This window comes from Maniola jurtina, chromosome 16, assembly GCF_905333055.1.
Source record: "Maniola jurtina chromosome 16, ilManJurt1.1, whole genome shotgun sequence".
In the NCBI taxonomy this organism is placed as follows: domain Eukaryota; kingdom Metazoa; phylum Arthropoda; class Insecta; order Lepidoptera; family Nymphalidae; genus Maniola; species Maniola jurtina.
Window position 1 is genome coordinate 8,817,563 of NC_060044.1, and position 9,831 is coordinate 8,827,393.

Sequence of the window (9,831 nt, forward strand, 5' to 3'; positions counted from 1 at the left end):
GCAATTTGTTTTATTTTTGTGTTTTCTTAAGAAATTGGTGAAAGTAAAAGAGTGGATCGATATTTGATAAGTTATAGATTTTAATCTTTAGAGATATATGAACTGGCTTAGCTCAGTTTTGAAAAATAATTACATGGGAGCAGCTCAAGTTTCGAGAAATTAGGTACTGTTTATACATAAGTGGCTAGAGTAGTGTGGATATTTATGCCAGCCGCATATTATCAGAAATTATCTGTGAGAAAACTTTCTATCCTCACTTTGCGAACATCAGAAGGTAGGTATTAATGAACCGCCCAAAGTGAGATCAAAGCCAGTTCTTTTTCCCTACAACAATGCTACCAAATGAAATATCGCCCGATCTTTGCCCTCAATGCCTTGTCCCCAATAACAAGAGTTTCTGACGGCACCTGGATGAGATTAATTTTTCAAGTTGAGTAACTTTGAACAATGTTGTGCCTTTTGGAAAAGAAAGAACTTCGTGAATTATTATGATTCAACTTTTTTCATTTGTTACGCGCTGCTTTTTATAATATTTTTTGATGAATTTGCAAGATTTGTTACCTAGTACAGTAGATAATTACCTACCTGCCTAAATAAATAGGTAACTACCTACCCCATTAATTTGGCGTCCCCAAAAAATCTTAGTACCTACTTATCTACCTAGTTACCTAGAATAAATCTTTTTCAATTCGTAAACCTTATAAACACTTAAGTAGGAAGGTAGTAAGTATACCTATCTAAAGGTTCTGGAAAATATATTTTATTATTAGTAGGAAGGTAGGTAGTGAAAATAGGCAGGTTTAAGCCACGTGAAACTTTCCCATCCTTCCTAAGCGGAGAGCTAGGAGCATAAACTTAATATGGAGCATGTGTTAGGAGGCACAACATCAGCAGTATTTATATAGGTAGATAGGTGAGTTTAAAAGGACTCTGCTAGCGCCTCTCCTTTCAAAATCACTTGAGAAGTCGGCTTCGCCTCGGTCTTTCAATATTACTCGGCCAGTAATCGCTTTATTTCAGGCCTCGACTGTAATGTACCTACTATTAAATAACGGATTTCTGAGAAAAGCACCTACCTACCTAAGTATAGGTACTTACTTATATTTAGATCTTTAAAATCTATCGTTCCTGTAAGAGTAGGTAGGTACGTAGCCCATAGGTACTTTTTTGGACTAGGTTGATACCTAACACAATCTTCTATTTAGGTACCTTGTCCTACGGCCTCTATCCAAATAGAACAATTTATTTCATATTTCATCTCCGAGGTGGTAATATCACGATAACCCTAATAAGGCAAACAAGATAACCGCCGGAATTACGGCTTACGGCTGGTTTGGCAACGTAATAAATTGGCTTGATGGCTTTGCAATATTGAAATTTCGCTATTAGTAAAATGAAGATATATTGGTACCTATTTTTAACCCCCGACCCAAAAAGAGGGATGTTATAAGTTTGACGTATCTGTGTATCTGTCTGTGGCATCGTAGCTCCTAAACGAATGAACCGATTTTAATTTAGGTAGTTTTTTTTTGTTTGAAAGGTGGCTTGATCGAGAGTGTTCTTAGCTAAAATCCAAGAAAATCGGTTCCGCCGTTTGAAAGTTATCAGCTCTTTTCTAGTTACTGTAACCTTCACTTGTCGGGGGTGTTATAAATTTTTAATTTACACTTGTAACTGATATTTTTATTGGTACCTAGCGTAGGTATATCACGGAATGGATAAGTAGGTACCTATATTACTGATGATGTTATTTAAATTTACGTCGAAACGGCTGAATAGATTTATGTAAAAATTTTGCAAAAGGGGACTAAGTTAGTCTAATAATAAATTGCCATAGGTAAGTATCTATACCAGGTATTTTTAAACAAACAAGCTCGAATACACACCTTTGTCCTGCCTAAAAACTTTGTAACAAAAATTTTGTTGCATTTCTATTCTAAAAATGTTCCTAGGTTACATAAATTTTTCTCTAGGTCCCAAATCCTGGTCCAACTGTAGGTACATACCATTTCAGCAAACTACATACTTTTAGAATACCTACCATTTGAAGGGATGTGACTATGTCGTCCTACATTAGAGGTTAGACTCTACAAGTTCTGCGGTAATTTCAGATAATGCAAACTGTAAGGACTAAGGACTGTAAAAAAAAGCCCGTAGGTACCTATGCTAAATCACTGATGTCGGTCATTCGTACCAATACAAGTTGCTTACACTAGGTAGGTACTTACTAGCGTCAAATATCGCAGCGTAAGAGGAGTTCAGGATTATACCTACCATACCTATTTCACCCAAAGAGTAGGTATGGAGAAATAATATTTCCCCTACTTTAAGAGAACAATATTATAGCCTACTAGGTAGTATCTAACATGGAGCCGCTTACTAACAGATATGTTAGTACAGAAGCGTAAGTACAGAGTCACTTAATAAAGTTCCCGACATGGTGACAATGACTCTATTGAGCGCCTTGTCATGCACAGCAAGGTGAAGGGCAAAGATGGTTGGCCTATACGATGGAACCACCAAATTAGGCGGCCTACGCGGTCCCTTATACGAGTCTCACAGACTGTCAGGCTGGCGGCTGTCAGCCAGCAGTGAAAACTGTAACTCGATTCCGTAAAACATGCATCAATCATTATTACAATCGCAATTGTTGTTATTGGCTTTTATGATATTCTTGTTGCAACAATGCATTGTAGCCAATAGTGAGCGAGCTCAACCAATCAGAGGTGATTGCGATCGTGACATTGTAACTGTCATTCTACCGCAATCGAGCTGCTGACGAATGCTAGTGAGGAGTGTAGATGTCACTTCGTATTGATCACGACCACTCTACCACGTGTTGCAACGAAGGAGAAAAACGTAGAAGAATGGTTCTGCCGTCTTTCTGTGAAATACTAACGCATTGAAGTCGAATTTAGATTATTTCGACTCCCTATAACAACCCTACTCGTAGCATACCTACTCCCAACACATTGATATTCGAGATATTTTACATGTAGAGTAGGAAACGAGTGTTGGCGTGTCGGAACTCGTATGACGGTAACTGCTGGTTTTCTAATCTTTATTTTCATGAGAAAAGGTAAGGGTGGACTAAAATTTTTGTAGGTGAGTAGGTACATTTATTAGAAAACTTGCAAACTTATCAGTCCAGCCATAGGAATCGTATTTGGATTATAGAGTAGTATAAATAGATAGGTAAGTAGATCATCATCATAAACTACCCATCGCCAGGTCACTAATATGAGCACGAGTGACTATTCAGAATGAGAAGAGTTGGCCATAGCCTACCACGTTGCCCAAGTGTGGATTGGCAGACTTCACGCACCTTTGAGAACATTACGGAGAACTCGCAGTCTTATAGTTTCTTCAAGATGTTTTCCTTCACCCGCCTCTTGTACATAAATCTTTATTGTTATTTATATATTACTGTCTTGTTGGTGTACAATAAAGAATATTTTACTTTTACTTTTACTTCACTCCTAGTCGGGGGTCTGGGGTTCGGTCCCGGGAAGTGGGAACACACTTTTAATTTTTCGGAGATAGTGTGTTGCGCTTTAGTGGCGCATGTGTTGCACATGTGTTGCGTGTGTGTGGAGTGTGTTTCGCGTGAGCAAATCAAAAAATCAAATCAGTAGGTCAATGAATTTGGCTAAAGGCATTTTCGAGATAACTCTAGTACAGTCGGCACTTGAGGCGGCAGGGGCGGAGTGGCGTAGGGGTGCGTCAGGCTCGCTTGCATCGTGATCAATCAAGGTTAGAAAGTCTGTTGGTAAAGATACTGAAACCCGTAAACCGTAGAAAATAGTTGGGGAGGTAAACAAAAACACTTTTGGGGAAAAGAATCAAAATAATGCTTCTAGTGATTAAAACTCCATAGAACTGGTAATTTTAACTCTGCGAAACCAGTTAAGTATACTAGTATATCATTAAATATCTCGGTGGTCTAGTGGTTAGTATGTTGGACAGCGGATGGCAAGATCCTGCGTTCGATTTCCGAGACAGACCAAAAAAATAGTTACCTATTTGCTTATTGACTTTTCTTGAGTTAGGAAGTGAGAAGGAAGAGAGCACGTAAACCCATCGGTCCTGCTCCTGATCTCTCTCCCTTAGTGTTGGATTTCCGTCCCACCAGGCTGAGAGTAAAGAAATACAGAGTGCACCTACGTTTGTGCATCATAATATCTCCCACACTATATTATTTTATTAAAAGTAAATCAATATATGTATAAAATAAAGTATTCAAATATATATCTTACAAGTTCCTTAGCTGGTACGTACCTATACTTAGGTACTCGTGCACGATACTTAAAAATTTCGTGTGAACGTGTGAACCCTCTTTGGATGTAGCTTAGCTAAGGGTTGTAAGCTCATGCATAAGATATGTGGTGAAATAATATTTGTTTAAATTACCACCCCCTTGAGAGAACCCTTGCGCGACTGAATATTTGACCCTATTTGACCCTAAGTATGCTGGCATAGATGCTGATAGATTCAGTTTGGAAAATATATAACAGTAAACAACTCCTAGCTGTTAAAGTAATATCAAGTCAATAGGTAGGATGATTAAAAGTCTATGGTAGATCTGTACCTATTCGATTGCAGGTTATGGATCAAAATCCTACTTAGGCATCATTGAACTAACTATAGGCATCTACTTTTTGTTGATGTTCTTTTGTTCATACTTAGGTAGTTACAAAATGCTAGAGTTTATTTTTGCAAAAAGATCAAAAGTTCACATGAACTATGAGAACCATTCTAAATTTAAATATAGAAGACAATAACTCTCCAGTCTCAGGCACGCAATTTTTTTCGTATGGTATTGAACTGCACCTTTTTTTTTCGAGGGGGAAATCTTCTGAAGATACCCACTCGGGTTATGTGGGATTTCTACCCACTAAAACCCCCTCTGTGGCCCTCCTCAGCACATGGCATTGAACTGCACCTGCTATTTGTTATTAATTTTATAGGTACATAGATAGGTACTTACTTAAGTATACATAAAACTGTAATGACAAGCTAGAGACATATTATTGTAATAGTAATTGTAATAGTTTCATAATGTTTATCTTGATGCTACGTCTCCACCGTAGCTATGTAAATATCAGCAGAAACTCAGCGTTCCTAGGTATTAATCTCTGAAGTGTCGCGAGCCAGGTCACGTAGTGAGCATTAGTTCAGCAGTTACTGGCAACTCTCTAATGGCGTGAGTCGAACGTGCCGGCTGCGGATAATTAAATTGAGCAATTTGTATGCATTACGATGACATATTATAATATTATATCTTCGGAAAAGTCTCATTTATCTAAATATATAATATATAAAAGGAAAGGCTGACTGACTGACTGATCTATCAACGCACAGCTCTAAGTAGACGGATAGGTCTGTTTGGCATGCAGATACCTAGCTATAATATTTTTCCTCTTGAAGGATATCGTATATTCTACAGAAACCATGCTTTACATCTACAAGTAATGAAAAAATAAAAATGCCCCCCGAAATGGACGCCGTGAAATAAATTAGTCATTTTTGGGGTTCCATACCTCAAGAGGAAAAACGGAACCCTTATAGGATCACTTTGTTGTCTGTCTGTCTGTCTGTCCGTCCATCCGTCCGTCCGTCCGTCCGTCCGTCGTGTCTGTCAAGAAAACCTATAGGGTACTTCCCGTTGGACCTAGAATCATGAAAGGCAGGTAGGTAGGTCTTATGAGGAATAAATCCGAAAACCGTAAATTTGTTGTTGCAAATATCATATTATGAAAGGGCTACCTGTGTTCGCCAGCCAGGTAACCTCCCAGTGTGCCTGGATGCTGCTGGTCCCTTTTGGATGCGTCCGAGGGGAAGAGCAGTGTTCGGGCCGGTGCGCCCCGGTAACATGGCTAATAATTTCTCTTCGGAGATATTGTTGGCTATGGCTAATTACCTGGCAGGGGGGGAGGTTTCTCCGCGTGTCCCTCTGACTAGCAGAGGGCACAGTGGATGAAGCGGAGGATGGGACGCGGGCGACGTGCGCGTCCCAAGGTCGGGGGACGCACTTCGTTGGTGCGTCCCGGAGGTGCGTCGATGGGGACCGAGCAGGTCCCCGGTGGAGGGTCTGCCTCGGCAGACGTCGCTGGCTGGGTCGCGGTTGTTTGCTTCGGCCGTTCCCGTGACCCAGTCGCCAGGCGACGCGCAGTAGCGCCGCTGGGGTTTAGTGGGTATTCCGGTCGCCTCTCGGCCGGCGAGTCCCACATACCCTCCCTCAGCTGGCTGGCTGCCTCACGGCTGGCTGGCTAGCTTCCGGGGGGGATGCGTAAATGCATTCCCCAGGGTCAACAAAAAAAAAAAAAAGGGCTACCTGTGTTCCAAAACAGATTTTTATTTATTTTTATGAATAATAGTTTATGAGTTATCGTGCAAAATGTTGGAAAAATTACCCGAGTACGGAACCCTCGGTGTGCAAGTCTGACTCGCACTTGGCCGGTTTTTAATTAAACATCGTTCAAAAAAAGTACCTAAAGGATAATTTACGAGTAGACGACACAGTAGGCAAGTAATTAGAGCGCACCACTCACTGTCCCTGCAGCCCAAGCACAATCAGGGAGACACGTCTATTTCGCAGATTTTACATCGCTTTGGCGACGAAAAAGAGCATAGTCGCATTAATAATTGTGCCAAGGGCGCAGATGATTTATAGTATAGTATTTATCACGAGGAAAGTCATAATAATCTATACTGTACGATTTTCTAAAGTTCTTGCGAATCGAAGAAAACTAACCTTTAATTTTTCGCCCTGTATACTAACAAAGTAGATAATCTTCTACCTAGTACATGTAACGGTCGTTTGTAAAATCTGTTAGCGACTCCTCAATGTTTGCAACTGGCACTTCTCACGGGGCGCCAGCGATTTGCTCAATTTATAGCCTTTTAACCGGATGCTCCTCGCGCAGGTGTCGATAATGGTTTCTTGTGATGCTTTTTCTCTTTTCGTGTAGCAGCCACTCGGGATATTTCATTTCAAAAAGGTATACAGTGTATAACTACGAACAAATATATCCATTTCTATCGCACGTTTAATATTAGGTTTATACTTCATATAATTATTTATCATAGGTATAGGTAGGTATCTTCCTAGTTCCTACTTACAGCAGTGACGGTGAAATTGTAATTGGAAAAACATTACCAAAAAAATCATTTCACACAAGGCAGAATTTGATTACAAACTAATCTGATGGTTTAGGTAAAGATAAAGATTAGAAACGAGAAAGCGGTTTGCTTCCTCGTTTCTTATGTGCACTGCTAGATTATTGAATGCCCTTCTTGGCTTCCGTTTTTTCCGCTAGCTATAATATTGGTACCTTCAAAAGAAGAGTGAATAAGCACCGTCTAGGCAGGCACGGCTCCATCTTAGGCTGTATCATCTCTTGCTTGGTTTGATTGCAGCCAAGCGTAGTTATAATAAAAAGATGGATATTCAAATGCCTAGAACAAAAATAAATACCCAGCATCTTACCTACAGGAGAATTCAATGGTTGCATCTCTTTACGCACTGCATTCGATAAAAATCCGAGAAAACACGGGTTTACTCCCGATGTCGATTTTACACTGCGTCCATTTCAACGGATGTTGCTTGCAACCACCGGCTACATGACAGCTAGGATGCGGACAGGACGCAATGTGATAAACGTTATACTGTGGTTAATTCGATCCGTGACAAGTGTAAATTAATAATTTATAACACCCCCGACAAGTAAAGGTAACAACTAACTAGAAAAGAACTGATTACTTTCAAACGGCTGAACCGATTTTCTTGGATTATAGCTAAGAACACTCTCGATCAAGCCACCTTTCAAACAAAAAAAAAAAAAACTAAATCAAAATCGGTTCATTAGTTTAGGAGCTACGATGCCACAGACAGATACACAGATACCTAGATACACACGTCAAACTTATAACACCCCTCTTTTTGGGTCGGAGGTTAAAAATGCTCCGATTTGGAGATATTCTCGGCATTGGAAAACGAATTTCAGTGTCCGCAACCCCTCATACAAATACTACTATGGCTAACTAGGAATTTCCGGATTCGGATCGGATACAGTGCGAAAAGAACCTAGCCTAAGATCAAAATGGTTGAAGATGAAAAGCAATAAAAAATGTCTCCACTGTTTCGCAGACAACAATCGTACCTGTGTATTTTCACCGCTCATTGTTTAAGATTGCATTAAAACTTAAGAGCTGCGCTAAAGCAAAATCTCTGCGACTAAAATAAGGAAACAGTCAAGCGCAAATAAGATTCGCGCCCTTAGAGGGTTCCGTGCTATTTTACTTCTTCGTTATTGCCCAATTGTATTATGTATGTTTATATTATACTGAAATTAGGTAGACCTACTATACCTACCAGGATTATAGCTACCTTAGGATGGTAGCAACTAACTAACTTAGGATTGAATTCTCTGGGTACCCAGAGCATACATTGAGACTTTTGTAATTAGAATAAGAGCGCATTTACATTATGTCGGTGGCTGAATTTGTCAATCAACCGATGTTCAATGTACGTAACGCTCCGGTTACACGCTTTTGGAACTGCGCGGGATACCGTCTTGCCATCCACTTGCACTCCGTTAACTGTGTAAACTGGCTTGTGCAGGTAAGCTCTCAGGCAAGACGAAGCGTGTAGCCAGAGCTTTAAACATTGACCGATGAATTAGGCCACCGACCTAATGGAAATGCGCCTTTACGTATGCGGAACCAAAGTGCAGCAAGTAGCAACCCGAGTTAGTCGTAATGCTGGGCCTCGTAGCGCCTTCTTAGTACTGTTCGTTTCAACCTTGAGGTACGGAACTCTAAAAAATGAATTTTTCCCTCCGAGTTTTACTCTCTGCATAAAATCAACTTTCAAACGAGGAAAGTTTGCGGTAATGAATGAACAGACTAGGGAAAATCTAAAAATACTTCGTGAATTTTTATTTTTTATACATTTAAGTTCATTAACTGTTGTGTAATTAGTAACAGTAGTCCAACTTGCTGTTAAGGTTTGCCTGTGGCTTGGTTGAACGATTTTGAATAGTATAATATAATAAAATATTAGTATTTTTGCAATTTTTTATACAAGCACAGATGAATTTCATGCAATACTTACTTACGTACCTATCTGCCTGTGTGAGGTGGGACTCCATAGTACCAGCTATAGCCTTTCATTATAATATTATAGATAGATAGGTCCACAACAAGGAAAGGTACGTACCAACGGATCATCATTATCATCATCATCTCAACCGACCGGTTAGGCGGCCGCCCACTTTACTATGCAGAGATCTCCTGTCAGAATGAGAAGCTCCCTAGAATATAACTAATTCCTTGACGAGAAGGTACCTATGGATAGTACTTGCCTACCTATTATAATATTCTGCAAGTAGGTACCTACTAGATAAAGTCAAGTTACTATTAGGTATACCATTTTTATGTTATTTGTTTTGGTTTTTAAAACAAAATGAACATTAGTATTTTCAACATTTTATTCTTAAATCTTTGGCATATAAATATTGAAAAAAGCAAAAAAACATACTTACAAAAATACAGAAAATAATTATAAGTAAGTAAATTATAAAATAATAATAATTACTACTAAGTGAAAATAATATTCTGTACATTACTTTTTAAAACATATTTAATTTAATGACTAAATGTAGGTAACTGCTAAAATAATATATTAAATTATACTAATAATATAATTAATTGAAATATACACAATATCTGACCGCATACCTATTATCTAAATACTTAGTTTTTTCTTAGTATCATAAAATTTGATCAGGTCCACTTTATTAAAATATAATCTAAATAAAAGAAATACTT